This window comes from Sus scrofa, chromosome X (genome assembly GCF_000003025.6).
Source record: "Sus scrofa isolate TJ Tabasco breed Duroc chromosome X, Sscrofa11.1, whole genome shotgun sequence".
NCBI classification, from domain to species: Eukaryota; Metazoa; Chordata; class Mammalia; order Artiodactyla; family Suidae; genus Sus; species Sus scrofa.
In genome coordinates this window covers 34,506,046-34,521,273 of record NC_010461.5, presented here as the reverse complement: position 1 = coordinate 34,521,273, position 15,228 = coordinate 34,506,046, and the positions used below count along the sequence as shown (strand labels likewise).

General features: G+C 40.6%; 1 protein-coding gene across 1 annotated transcript in view; it reads left to right on the top strand.

Moving 5' to 3' along the window:
• The window catches only part of RPGR (retinitis pigmentosa GTPase regulator), a 283,854-nt gene that overhangs the window by 1,541 nt on the left and 267,085 nt on the right, over positions 1-15,228 (top strand). Inside the window, exon 2 of the mRNA XM_021080799.1 lies at positions 4,767-4,863. The gene's annotated coding sequence lies outside the window, so the exon portion shown is untranslated. The remainder of the gene's footprint in view (positions 1-4,766; positions 4,864-15,228) is intronic.

Genomic DNA, 15,228 nt, shown 5'->3' with positions numbered 1-15,228 from the left:
GAGGAAGAAGAGAACTTGTTTAAGGTAATGATCAACCATGACAAAGAGGTATGTGGGCCTAGAGGGGAGTGGAGAGGAATATGGGTGCAGATGAAAAAAAAAAAAAAAAGATTAGGAACAGATTGGCAAGGCTTCTCTTTAAAGGAAAACCTTGCACAATGATTCTCTACACTGGTTGCTCATTCGCATCACCTGAAGAACCTAAAAAAACAACAACACAACTATGCCGGCCTGTGCCCAATCCCGGATTGCCTGAATCATTTGGTGTGGGGTGAGGGCTCAGCAGTGTTTAAAGTTACAGGTGGTCCTACTAGGGATCAAGGGATAAGGGATGCTGTCCCTGCTGCAGTGAGCTTACACCCAACCTCAGAAAGGGCTTTCCCTTTACTTTTACAGTCCCTGGGCAGTAGCAAGAAAAGGATACTGAAGACTTCAAACCCAGTGGGTGCTCTTAGCCACCAAAGGTCTTGCCCACGCATGATTACTCTGGAAAAGGGTCTGAAATTTCAATTTTAAACCCAACAGGGACCCCGCTGAGCACCATTGATGATTTCACGAGTAAATATATATATATATATTTTTTTTAATTTTTATTTTTAGGGCCGCACTTGGGGCATATGGAGGTTCCCAGGCTAGGGGTTGAATTGGAGCTACAGCCACCAGCCTACACCACAGCCACAGCAACGCCAGATCTGCGCTGTGTCTGTGACCTACACCACAGGTCATGGCAATGCTGGATCTTTAACCCACTGAGCGAGGCCAGGAATCGAACCTGAAACCCCATGGTTCCTAGTTGGATTCATTTCTGCTGCAACACAATGAGAACTCCCACGAGTTAATATGTGATATTTACAGATGGCACCCATCAGCTCAACTAAATCATCATTTCACAGTTTGTCTGGAGCTTTTGAGGTCCAGATTCTTGAAAACTTGAGCTGTTCTAACAAAAAATATGAATATTCAGTGTTGTAATTAATGGCTACATGAGCATAGCTTACAGCTAGATCCTTGCTCCTCAAATTGTGGTCTGTGATCTAATAGGGTGACAAACCGTGGCAGTTTTCCCAGGACTGAGGAGTTTCTTTTAACTCTGGATTTTTATTGCTAAAACCAGAACACGCTGGCCACCCTATCACTGAACAAGCAGCACCAGTGTTGTCCACTGGGAGACCTTATTGAAAATGTGGAACTTTGGGCCTCACCCCAAGCCCATGTTAACAAGATCCCCAGAGGATTCAGATGCACAGTAGTATCTGTCAGTTTGTCATGGATTGAATTGTGTTCCCCAAAAGGGTATGTTGAAGTCCTAACCCCATTGCCTTAGAACGTGACCTTCTTTGGAAATAGTGTTGTTGAAGGTGTAAATATTTACGTTAAGAGGATGTCATACTGGAGTAGGGTGGGCTCTTAATCCAGTAGGACTGGTGTCTTTAAGAGAAGAAGAGACCCAAGGAGAGGGCCATACGTAGACACAGAGACCCACGAGGTAGAAGCCATGCGACTGACTGGAATGATGCAGCTTCAAGCCCAAGAGAGCCCAGGATGGACTGTCACCACTAGAAACTAGGAAGAGGCGAGGAAGGATTCTACTCAGTCTCAGAGGGAGAGGGAGCATGGCCCTGCTGACACTTTGAGTTCCAACTTTTGGCCTCCGGAACTGTGAGAAAATAAATTTTTAAAATTATTTTAAGCTGCCATTCATTCTGGGGTACTTTGTTACAGCAGCCACAGGAAACTAATACATGTCTAAGCGTCACTGATGTCCAGTTCCTCCAACACTAACCACAGCTACCATATCAGCCAGCAGTTCCACTGCTAGGTATATACCTAAATGAACTGAAAGCAGACATTCTGACAAAAATGTGTACATGAATGTTCACAGCAGCACTAGTCGCAATAGCTGAAGGGCAGAAACGCACAAATGCCTCTCCACTAAGGGATGGAAAAACACAATGTGATAAATCCATACAATGGAATATTGTCCAGTCATAAAAAGGAATGGAGTACTGACATGTGCTACCTTATGAATCTTGGAAACTTTGTACTGAGTGAAAGAAGCCAGACACAAATACCACATATTGTATGATTCCATTTGTATGAACCATCCAGAATAGGCCCATTTAGAGACTGCAGGTGAAGGGTAACAGGTACATCATCTTGAGGGCGATGATGGTTGTACAACATTGGGAATGTACTTAATGCCACTGCACTCTATACCTTGAAATGGTTAAAACAGTAAATTTTATGTTGTGTGTATTTTGTCATACCCAGAGATAACATACAACCACAGCGAGTCCAAAGGCCTTGTGGCCTAAAGGAATGGTACCTTTGAGGAGCTGACAGAAGGTCAGCAGGGCTCTATAGTGGGGGCAAGGATGGTGTACAGGGAGCCAGAGAGAGGTTGGCCCATCCAGGTCCTCCTAGATGATAATAATTTTATTATTTTGCCTTAAAAGCAAGGGGAGCTTTTGATTTTTATTTGCCTTAAATCAAGCAAGTACTTCAAGGAGAACCAGACTGACACCAAAGCACCTACCTGGTCCCTGCTCCTACTATCACCCCTCAATATTTGTTCCCACAGCAACCTTGCGGATCTTGTTCAAACACATACCATATCATGTCACTCTTGCTTAAACCCCTCCAGTGGCTTCCCATCATGGCCCAAAGAATGAAATTTGGACTCTACCCTGACGCAGAAAGCATTCGAGAGCTGGCTCTGCCTTTCCCTCCCATGACTCCCCCTTCATCCTTGTGCTTCAGCTGCTCTGGCCTTCTTTCTGCCCTTCAGTAAGACTTCTTTTCACCTGAAAGCCTTCACACTGACTGGTTCTATCTTTAGAATGCTTTGCCCCTTAAACTATGAGTGGTTGGTCCCTCCCTTCCTGTCATTTAGATCTCAGTATAGATGTCACCTCCTCAGAAAGTCCATTTCAGATGAAAATAGCCACTCAGTTGAAAATAGTCACCTAGTCACTCTATGTTCTCATTCTCTGCATCACACTTGCCTGACATTTTCTTATTTGTGTGCTTGTTTTGTTGTCCACCTCTCCCACTAAGCTCCACCCAGGCAGGTCATTTTGTCTGTCTTGTTCACTATTGCATCCCCAGTATCTAGATACAATAGCAACTCAAAAATTGTCGAACAGATAGCCGGTACGTAGTAGTCACTCAATAGATGATTGTTGATTGATTGAAGAAGGATGTGATGCTTGAAATGGACTTTGAAGTATGAATAAGATAACGGTGCTCTTTGAGCCATGGGGAAGGAGAACATGACAGGCTAGGAAACAGAGTGAACAAAAGCAGAAAGCTGACTCAGATGAGTGGTGAGGTGCACACACTAGAAGACCCAGAGTAGGAACAGATGCAGAAATGTAGGCGGGAAGAGGACTTTGCTCAGGCAAGATCGACTCTCTTGTTTAGGCCATAGGGAGTAGTGAAAGGTCTCTCGGTAGGGGCATGACATGATCTGACCCATGTTTTAGCAAAGTAATCTGGGGCACAGTATGCAGGGTTAGAGATTGCAGAAGAGAGAGACAACAAAAGAGGAAAAGAGGAGGCAACTGCAATAACCTGATTGGGACTTGATGGGGGCTGGGCCTTGGGAACTGGCAGCAGGACTGGAGGAGGGGTCGGGTCAATGCAGCTCAACTGCGGCTGCATTAAAATCCAGGGGGGGGAGCTTTTAGACTTGTGGAAAGCAAAGCCGTCAATGGGGTCGTTTTTGAACCCGATGGACAATGATATTTCATTTCTAAGAAAGGTATTTAAGAAGGGATGTGTCCCCCACAGGTTCTTGGTCTGTGGTAGAGCCCCAGCAATCAATTTTTTGTTTGTTTGTTTTTGCTTTTAAGGGCCACACCTGCAGCATATAGAAGTTCCCCAGCCAGGGGTCAAATCGGAGCTGCAGCTACCAGTCTATAGTATAGCCACAGCAGCACTGTGGGGTCCGAGCCGCATCTGTGACCTACACCACAGCTCACGGCAATAGATCCTTCACCCACTGAACAAGGCCAGGGATTGAACCCACATCCTCATGGATACTAGTTGGGTTCATTACCACTGAGCCATGACAGGAACTCCAGCAATCTGTATTTTTAAAGCCTCCCCAGATGCTCTAGCTGGGATTGAAACCCCTGGACAGATAAAAGAAATTGTTCAGAAATAGAATAGGCAGCCCTCAGGACTAAGTGGATTTGGGTAATGAAGGAAAAGAGGACTGGAATACGACTTAGTCTGACTAAACTTGGGAGACAGCTTTTAAAATGGATAATCTCAATATATGATACATCCAAACAAGGGACTAGTTTATGGTTACTAGCAAGTATGTACCTGACGAACTTTTCTAGTCACAAAGGGACATTTTTGTTGTAATAATAAGGAAAAATAAAACCATAGAAAAATGTATATGCACTATGACTTGAACTATGTAAGAACATGTACAAAAGAAATTGGAAGCAAATATGTATAAAATTTGCACACTGATAGCTCTGGGGGTTGGGGTTATAGGTGATTTTATTTCCCTTTTTTATATTTACAGAAGATTAAATTATTACATGTTAGAACTTAAGTGAAGCTGGAACTGTTTTGAGGATTTTGCTTAAATGTGGCATGGCTGTGGCATAGGCCAGTGGCTACAGCTCTGATTCAACCCCTAGCCTGGGAACTTCCATATGATGCAGAGAGAGAATTTTGTTTAAATGAACTTTGAGCATATGTCCATTATCTACATTTCTACATTTATTAATATATTTCTGTTTTACCAGGGATCCCTACCTGAACACCCACAATGACTTTTATCTCGGGATTCAGAAATATCTACAGGACTGAGACTGAACCTGCCTGTTTGCAAAAGCCACTCAGGTAAGCACTCCACCAAAGTGTGGAGAGAGCTAAGGTTTGGAATTTGGTCTAAGGAGCCTTGGTGTAAGCATCAGAGAATTAGAGTTGTTCTGAGGACAGCTCGATATATACCATACATGGCATGAATGTTGCAGGCCCTCGTGTTTCCTCATTAGGAATCTACCCCTGAGCCATGGGGGAAAGCAGATGTTGAAATAAAAAGAAAGCTAGATTAGAAAAAAATTTCATAGAGATTTTGGGAGTGCAAAGTTTTTGCAGCTAATATATTCTGCTTAATAAAAAATTGCAGGGGCTGTTCTCATTTCAATAGAATGACAGCCGAGTAGCTCAGAACATGGGGTGGAATCATAAGAGACTCAGACAACTTCTTCAAACAGCACAAGCTAAAAAGAAGGAAAAGGCCAATGCCACTTTGTAACAGGACTGCATTTGAGAGGCTGTGGTGGCAGCACTGAGTGATAGCTGGGAAAACCAGACTTGTAAATACAAGTGCCACCTCCCCTCTCACTGGGGACTTCCTGAACATGTTGGGAGGAATTTGAGAGGGGCTAAAATTCTTCAATTTTTTTTAACCGGGCAATTCCTCCTCTATGAGTTTTCCCTGTAATAATAAATAAATATATAACATCTATTTATAAAATTACTAATTATGAAACTTATTATTGGAATAGTGGAAAATGGAAAGAATGCAAATATTCGTCAGTAGCGTTTTGCCGTTTAGCCATTCGTTCCACAAAATTTTCGAATACCTACTGTTTGCCAGTTGCTTGTCTCCCCATTGGAGAGATGGCTGTGATGAAACCAAACCAGGTCCCTGTCCTCAGGGAGCTTGTACTCTACTGGGGAAGACAGACAATAAAATAAATTTTGGCATATCCATACTCTGGAATGCTGTGATAGAGTTTTTATATATTAGATATACTTAACTGTTTTAAAACAAAATATCCATCAAGATATAATACATAGTATATAATATTTTCCATATTACATATAAAAACAAGTTATAATAACTACAGTAATAAAATGTATTAGAGTATTCATAGGAAAAAATCAGGATGAAACCTATGATAATCTTTGAATGGATAGAATTTCGCCTCTGAAAATGCTCCTTTGATTTTTTTTACAAGCATTACGTTTATAATGAAAAATAAATTATTAAAAAGAAACACTGTATATAGTGGCTAAACACTAGAAATGCTTTTCGAAAAACTGTTATTGGGATTTATATTTATCTTGTGGCTACTGGACTTGGGGAAATGCAGAATGGGGAATGTATACAGAGGTGTTTTGGATGCAAAAATTGGAATTATGACTTCAGAATAACCTCTTCAGACCTCAGCCAAATGAGAATGCAATGTGAAGACAAAAATTTTTGAGGTGAACTGTGTGATTAGAGCTCCACTGAACACAACTCCCTAGCTCTTCCCTGCATGGTAATACAAATCTGCTCTGGAAGGACAGAGCAGAGCTACTTAGAGCTGCCGTTTTACATATCATTTGTTTACTGCTGAGCTCAAGGAGGTCGCATCCCTCCTTAACTACCTTTCTTAGAAGTAAGTATCGTTGTCCCCTGGGTTCAAAAACTATCCCGCTGATGGCTTTGCTTTCCACATTTATGTTGTATTTCCAGAAAAGGAATCTGAATATCCAGCACTGAGGGATTAGTTAAGTCAATGATGTCGTGGTGCTGTCATTTTTCACTTGACTCTCAGCTATACTTTCAGTGCATTTCTCTGTATCATAGGGGATTAGAAAGCAGAAAACTACATTTTCATATTGTCTTTCAGCTTGCGTTTTGTTAGGTCTGCTCCTGGGAGGCCCTGGTGGGGAGACTATTAAGTAGAAAAGAGAGTAGCCTTTTTGTCTGTCTCTAGGGGTGCTTCCAGTAACAGGAGCAACAGTGACTACAGGCAACTGTTTGTTCCCTAAACATCTGTGGTAGTTTTAACAACATTAGTAAGGCTGTGGACTCCTAAGTTTCTACTTAGTGGTAGCAGTACCTCCAAACCATGCAGCAATAGTACCTCTCATAGATCAGCATGGAGTGCAAGCTCTTGGGCTCCAGCCCAGGAGTCTTGACAGCTTTCAGTTTTCTAGGTAAGACACACTGTGATCAATTGTTTGCAGCCTGATCAGAATTCTTTCCTTCCCTGTTTCCATGCCTTGTTACAATGTGATGTTGCAGCCTTTCCCATAAAAACCAGAATCTGTTTCTCTACTCTTTGGATCTGGGCTGGCCTTGTTCCTGACCTTGAGTAATAGAAGACAGAGAAAATGACCCTGATAGTTCCAAGCCTAGGCCCCAAGAGGACTCCCAGGCATCTGCTGCTTCTTTTAGAGCCCCGTGACTGCCATGGAATAAGCCCACACCGACCTGCTGGAGAATGAGAAACATGTAGGTCTGGGTCTCTCGCCCCAGCTGAGGTCCTCAAACGTGTAAAGGGGCCCAGCCAAGATCAGCAAGGCAAACCCCCAACCAACCATACATGCACGGGAGCCCTCAAATGCGACCGGAGAGGTGCCTAGATGAGCTCAGCCTAAATTGTTTTTTTTGTTTTTTTTTTTTTGTCTTTTTGCTATTTCTTGGGCCGCCCCTGCGGCATATGGAGGTTCCCAGGCTAGGGGTCGAATCGGAGCCATAGCTATTGGCCTACGCCAGAGCCACAGCAACGCGGGATCCGAGCCGCGTCTGCAACCTACACCACAGCTCACGGCAACGCCGGATCCTTAACCCAATGAGCAAGGGCAGGGACCGAACCCGCAACCTCATGGTTCCTAGTCGGATTCGTTAACCACTGCCCCATGACGGGAACTCCTCAGCCTAAATTGTTAACCACAGAATTTTTTTTCTTCAATAAATTCTGGTTTTATACCAGTAATTTTGCAGTGGCTTGTTACATGGCGATAGCTAATTAATACACGCCTCTCTTCTTCTTTTTTAAAAGCACTATTTATAACTTTGTAGCAAACTACTAGCATTAAGTCTGTTTCTGTATTAATTGTATAGAGATGGTTTCTGCTTGCCTGCCGGATACTGTTACAAAGCTATGTCCATAGCGTGGAATTCCATTCATACAGCTCTCAGATGAATGTTCAAGTAGAATACTTTGACACAGGGAAATTCCCATAATATGTTTTTAAGTGAAAAAATGAAATTATAAAAAGTACATTTAGTGTATCAATTTGGAGATTTATACACATACCTCCCCCACGTAGTGACAATTATTACCTCATGATCTGACATCTCATCACTTTATAATTTTTTCCTTTTGTTCTTTATATTTTCTGTATGAACTAAATGTTCTATCAAAGTGTATATATTTCTTTTTTAATTTAAAAAAATCTGTTTTAAAATGTTAATTTCTCAGGATATTTGGTTTGGGGGAGCCATGATACTTTCTGCAACTCCCTCTTTAGCAATATATATAAAATGACACTTTTCTCCAAAAATAGGTGGCAAGAGAACAGTGTCTTACCTCTGCTGACAGTATCACAAGCTGGGTTACAGTCACTCTTGTTGCTCTGTAATCTGTAATCACATGGTAGCATAGGAAGTAGGACACAAACCATTTTTTCTTTCTGCCTTCTTTCTAAATACTTCAAGTCACCTGGCCACACAGCAGCTGCTGAAATATCTTCTTTACATCCATCCCCTACATGTGTCTAGCTCTAGATAATTCACTCAGCAGGTGTATAAATCTTTGATTACTGGTAATCTTTTATTAAAAGAATGTTAGGCCTTTATACTGACTTCACTACCTGTGATAAATCCTGCATTTATCCTGTGACGTAAAAGATATAATTGTTGGAGAGGTGGTTCAGAAGAATTCAGCCAAAAAGATAATCATTCCAGTTATCTGGGTTCTGTGCAATTTATTTATTTATTTACCATTTTTGGTCATTTATATCCTAATGGTTTTTGACCCTGTTTTTAAAATACAAGGATTGATTAGTGTTCATTGACTTCAGTAGGAATATTCTGTACATAATGTGACTGATCTATTTTAGATTCGTTTATTAGAGAGCATTGTCTTTGTGCTTCATAGAATACATAAATATGAGTATGTTGCAATTCCTTCTGTCTAGTTACAATGAAATGTACTGTAGACATTCAAGCATGCAGATGTTATATGACCCAAGGCAGAGCCCCATCTTATTTAAATGCACAAGTGGCTAGATTTCAGTTGAAGACTGGGCCAGCATGGCTAAAGTAGAGGTTAACGTGATTTCAGTCAACGTACATGACCCTGACCCTAAACTTCCACCACCCTGAATGTACCCAGTCTCATCTCAGTTTCCTTTTGTTAGACTTATCTCCATCAGTGAGCTGGTAGCCACCAATAATTGGGTTATATCATCATCATAATTAGAAATACTTATTGATTGACTGTTGGCTTCAGGATTTGAATCCAAACAGTCTGATAGAGGAGACTGAACTCTTGAGAACAGGTTTTGGAGTCGACTGACTGGGTTTCCTCCTGGGCTCTGCCACTTACCAGTCTTCACATCTATAAAATGGGGATGTCAATAGTTTCTGCTTTATTGTCTTCATGTGCGGTGATCTACGTGAAGTGTTTAGAATAGTTCTGGCATGGTGGGTGCCCAATAAATGTTAGTTGTCATTGAAATAACACTGGGCCGTCTCCTAATCACAAAAGTTTAGATCTAAAAGAGACCTCAAAGATGATTAAGTTCACTATTTTTCAACTGTTGGTCACAGCTTGTTAGTGAATTGTAAAATCAATTTAAGGGCTTACTTGCATCTTTTAATAAACCAAATAAGATTATAATCAAAGAGAAATTATCAAAGTGCATTGCATATAATAAGGGTAAGTGTTGTTTCATGAAACATTTGTTTTAGAGAGGTAGCAGACATGATTAATGCTCTGCTTGCATCACCTCAGGTCTCTCTTGTTGGTTCTGCCCATCCCCCAGTGTCTTTGTGTTTCTCTTCTAAAGAATCTTCCCTGTAGTTCTTCAGAAAACTACTGTTCAGCTACTGGAGACACAGTAGCCTAATGTATTTGTATTTGTATGACTTATCTGTTGCTACATAACGATTTTTCAAAAACCTAGTGACTTAAAATAACAACTTTTTTTTCATTTATAATGATTTTTATTTTTTCCATTATAGCTGGTTTACAGTGTTCTGTCAATTTTCTACTGTACAGCAAAGTGACCCAGTTACACATAAATAACACCATTTATTATCTTACACAATTTTGAGAGTCAGGAATCCAGAAGTAACTTTGTTGCGTGGTTCTGGCTCTAAGAGTCTCATGAGATTTCAGTAAAACTGGTATCAAATCATATGGAGACTTGACTGAGGCTGGAGGGCCTACCTTCAGACTCACTCATGTGGTTATTGGCAGGCCTCAGTTCCTTGCTGGCTATTGGCTGGAGGCCTCAGGTCCTTGTTACAAGAATCCATGTCATGGGCCTCTTTATATAATGAGAACTTGCTTCCCCCAGAGGCAGTGAAGAAAGAGAGAATCCAAGATGGAAGGCATAGCCTTTTATATCTTTTTTTTTTTTTTTTTTTTTTTTTTTGTCTTTTTGCCTTTTCTACGGCTGCACCCGCGGCATATGGAGGTTCCCATGCTAGGGGTCGAATCGGAGCTGTAGCCACCAGCCTACGCCAGAGCCACAGCAATGGATCCGAGCTGCGTCTGCCGCCTACACCACAGCTCACGGCAACGCCGGATCCTTAGCCCACTGAGCAAGGGCAGGGATCGAACCCGCAAGCTCATGGTTCCTAGTTGGATTCGTTAACCACTGCACCATGAAGGCAACTCCAGCCTTTTATATCTTAATCGCAGATGTGACATACCATTACTGCTGTATTTCATTGGTTATAGGGACCAACCATGAAACAGTGTAGGAGGGAACTACACAAAGGTGTGAATATGACAAAGCAGGAATCATTGAGGGCCACCTTTGAGGACTGGCTACCACAGGTAGCATGAGCTTAAATGTCTGGGAGGTTACATCCTGCTGGGGTGGCCTATAACCAGTGATGAAACTAGGGATAACTAGGGATGAAATATTAAAGCCCAGCTCTCTTACCTCAAAGAGAGTCAACCTCTGGTGTATTTTATGCTCAGAGCTCCCCATGGAATCAGGCTAAGGCTGAGTCTTCACCTGAAATCTTACCCTTGGTTGATTTTGACTTCTGGTCCTTTCCTGCTCTGCCTCCTCTATTGCCATGGCAGTTTCTCCTGAAAACATCCTTGATAAATCATTTGTGCTCAAATCCTTATCTTTGGGAAATCTAACCTAGGCCAAGGTTGTGTGTGTGCATGCGTGCGTGTGTGTGTGTGTGTGTGTGTGTACTGGGTCAATATAAATCATTTTTTACTGTAAGTCATAGTCAAAAATGTTCAATTAAAAAAAACCTCTGATATATTTCCTTTTCTTTATTTTACAACTGAGTAAATTATAGCCCAGGCAGGTTAAGTGATTGACCCAGTATTACCCAACTCTTAGTGGCTAGATGAGCCCTTGATTTTATTTTGATTTCCTATGCTTAGCCTGCGGTTATAAATTCACTTCCATTGGATTGAACTTCAACTATACCTCTTGATAATTGTGTGACTTAAGTCAATTTAATTCTTCTAGGCCTTAGCCCTCTGATTTGTAACTTAGGGATAATAACTGCTCTGAGTAGAAATAAAATGTCGGACCAAAATGAAATCAAATTCAGGCTTTACCATTCACTGATCCCCCCCCCCCATTTTTTTATTGTGATAAAAGGCACATGACAGAAAATAAACCACTTTAAGTACATTTCAGTGGTATTAGGTATATTCATATGATTGTGCAGTTATCACTACCATCCATCTCCAGAACTCTTCATCTTCCAAATTAAAACTCTACCCATTAAACAATGATTTCCCATCTTCCTCTCCACCTAGCCCCTGACAACCACCATTCTACTTCCTGTCTCTATGATTTACCATTCACTGGCTTTTTAACCTTAAGCAAATAATGCATTTTCATTCCTCTCATCTTGGGTGGAAAGAGAGTACTACTTTCTAGTGTACCGTTTATCAAATACCTAGTACATATATAACTAACAGCAGCTAGAATTACTGTCATATACATGCAAGTGTTCTGTAAACTCTAAAGCACCATCAAAGTGTGAGTTATTGTGGTTATTGTTATAACACTATGCATTAATAGGACCCCAAATTCTGCTTATTCAAAAAGGGTTTTATATCAAAACACTATAAATTTTTGACCAACCTCAGGTCTTTACTTTAAAATAAACTATGTAAAATATGTAATGAACCAAACATGTTTTTCTTTGAAAAAAAGCAAACTTTATTTTTCCTTAAATGGAACATTTTCTAAAAAAATCTTTTTCTAAATGAGTGATTTTATATTTTAAGTAATTTCTAGTTATGTGGAAAAGTGTAAAAAAATAAATTATTAATGTGCGAGGGGTTTTAGTTGTTTATATCTCACAATCTGGTAGTGTTTCTGACAGTACAGGAGAATCTGATGATGTTTAGCCTCGGGGATGCTTCTTTGATTAAAGAAGTGCAAGGATTTTGCAGTGTGTATTAACATGAGCCTATATCTCCATTTGGAGCTGCCACCACTCTGCCTTGATCAAATATTTCACATTTTTAAGGAGAAGTAGTTAAAAGAAAATGGATTCTGTAAACAGAAATTTTCACAGAAACCAGAAAAAATATGATTAAAAATGTGATAACTTGGGAGTTCCTTTCACGGCTCAGTGGTTAACAAACCCATGAGGTTGCAGGTTCAATCCCTGGCCTTGCTCAGTGGGTTGAGGATCCAGCGTTGCCGTGAGCTGTGGTGTAGGTCGCAGACATGGCTTGGATCTGGCATTTCTGTGGCTCTGGCGTAGGCCGGCAGCTGTAGCTCCAATTCAACACCTAACCTAGGAATTTCCATATGCCACAGGTGTGGCCCTTAAAAAAATGTAATAACTTGAGGCCTATATTTATAAAAGAACCTATTTGCACTTGTGTTAGCCTGTCTGCAAATTAGAAGAATGAATTTGCCTCAACAGGGAAAAAAATAAAACCTAATTCTGGCTGAGGGACTATAAAATTAGTTTTTGGTTTGGGTTTTTTTGTTTGCTTTTTTGAGTTTTTTGTTTTTGTTTTTGTCTTTAGTTAAAAAAACAGCTGAGTTCATTGAAAACTGTGGCCTACTCTGTAAAGAAACAAACACCTATATACATATATTTCTGGTGGAAAATAGTATATTTCTTATGAAAGCAATTTGGCAGAATTCATCAAAATCACACATGCACTTTGGACCCAGGAATTCTTCTGGACATGTACATGTGTGCATGTCACTTACTCTGTCAAGTATTTCTTTTGTAGCTGAATAGATTATATATATTACACGGTCTCTAAGCAAACCTAGGGAGACCCAGAGATCTTTTATAGGCATCAGGATGAACATTTATCTACCACATGTGTTAACATACACCTAGAAGAAAATTTATGTGCAAGGTTGTTCATTGTATTTTTTTTTTTTCCGTTTTGGCTGTGCTTGTGGCATATGGAGGTTCTCGGGCCAGGGGTCAAATCCAAGCTGCAGCTGTGACCTATGCCACAGCTATGGCAACACCGGATCCTTAACCCACTGCACCAGGCTGGGATTGAACCCAGGCCTCCACATAAGACAATGCCAGATCCTTAGCCCAACAAGAACTTCTTGTTGTAGTTATTTTTTTTTTTATTTTGGTGATAGTTAAAAGTTTGGAAGCCATCAATGTCCATCAATTTTGGATTGGTTTAAGAAATTGTGATATACACATGCAGAAAAATGCTATACAAGTATGAAAAGATTAAGGGGATGCTTTTTATGTATGGTTATGCTGCAAATTATAAAATATTAAGTAAAAATGTCAAGATGTGGTACAGTGCATATGTTAACTTTTGTGTAAAAAGGGAGGAAATACTAATGTTGATATTCAAACACTGGTAGGATAAGCAAACAAAATACTTTCCCAAAACTAAAGGTAAAATAATGAAATGCACATATTCTGTCTTCCCCTTTGTATAAGGAAATGTACAAATATTTTTTTTTGTCTTTTTTTTTTGCCTTTTCTATGCTCCCGTGGCATATGGATGTTCCCAGGCTAGGGGTCTAATCGGAGCTGTAGCCACAGGCCTACACCACAGCCACAGCAATGTGGGATCCCAGCCGCATCTGTGACCTACACCACAGCTCACGGCAACTCTGGATCCTTAACCCACTGAGCAAGGCCAGGGATCAAACCCGAAACCTCATGGTTCCTAGTCGGATTCGTTAACCACTCAGCCACAACGGGAACTCCGGATATGTACTAATAATTCAAAAAAATGTTTCTGAACACTTGAACTTGTCTCTTGTAAGGGTCAGACATCCGTCTCCCACACCAAGAGGCAGGTGTGAAGCTGAGTGGGCCCCTTGAAGCCATTTATGTGTCTTTAAGAAAGATGATGTGCTAAATATTAAAAAACATTACTTTTGCTCCATCCTCTTTGAATGTATTTGGAATGTATTGGGTTTTCTCCCCCTTTGGAAACTCAGCCAAAACTGAAGCAGAAAGAATGTCATTCTTTTTTTTTTTTTTTTGTCTTTTTGTCTTTTTGTCTTTTCTAGGGCTGCTCCCGCGGCATATGGAGGTTCCCAGGCTAGGGGTCGAATCGGAGCTGTAGCCACCAGCCTACGCCAGAGCCACAGCAACGCGGGATCCGAGCCGCGTCTGCAGCCTACACCACAGCTCACGACAATGCCGGATCCTCAACCCACTGAGCAAGGCCAGGGATCGAACCCGAGACCTCGTGATTCCTAGTCGGATTCATTAACCACTGCACCACTTCGGGAACTCCAAGAATTTCATTCTTCTATCCTCTTATATATTTTTATTCTTCACTAGCAGAACAGAGAATTGAGCTTATCAGTAATAACTCATAACACTGTCCAGTACATCTCACCATTTAGGTTATCTGTTACCTTGTTTAGTAAACCACAATTGAGCAATTATTCTTATCCTTACATTCCCTTCCACACCTAGCATAGGGTCTCATTTAACAGATGCTCAATAAATGTTTGCTGAATTGAGCCACTTGCTTTAAATTACGTTGATAAAATCATCCAGATGCAGATAAAATGTTAAAATGATTTACATTTCAATTGTGAAATTAAAAGCCAGAACTATGACATTTTGAAATAAGAAATGTTTATCTCAGAAAAGCCTTAGTTTATCATTTTGGAAAATATGCTCTTATATTTTGATTTCCAGCTCCTAAATAATCAAGGCAAAACAATTTTCAATGCTGATAGAATTTAAATCAGTGGTAGAGATATGTACTAAATGTATTGATTTGTTTTCTC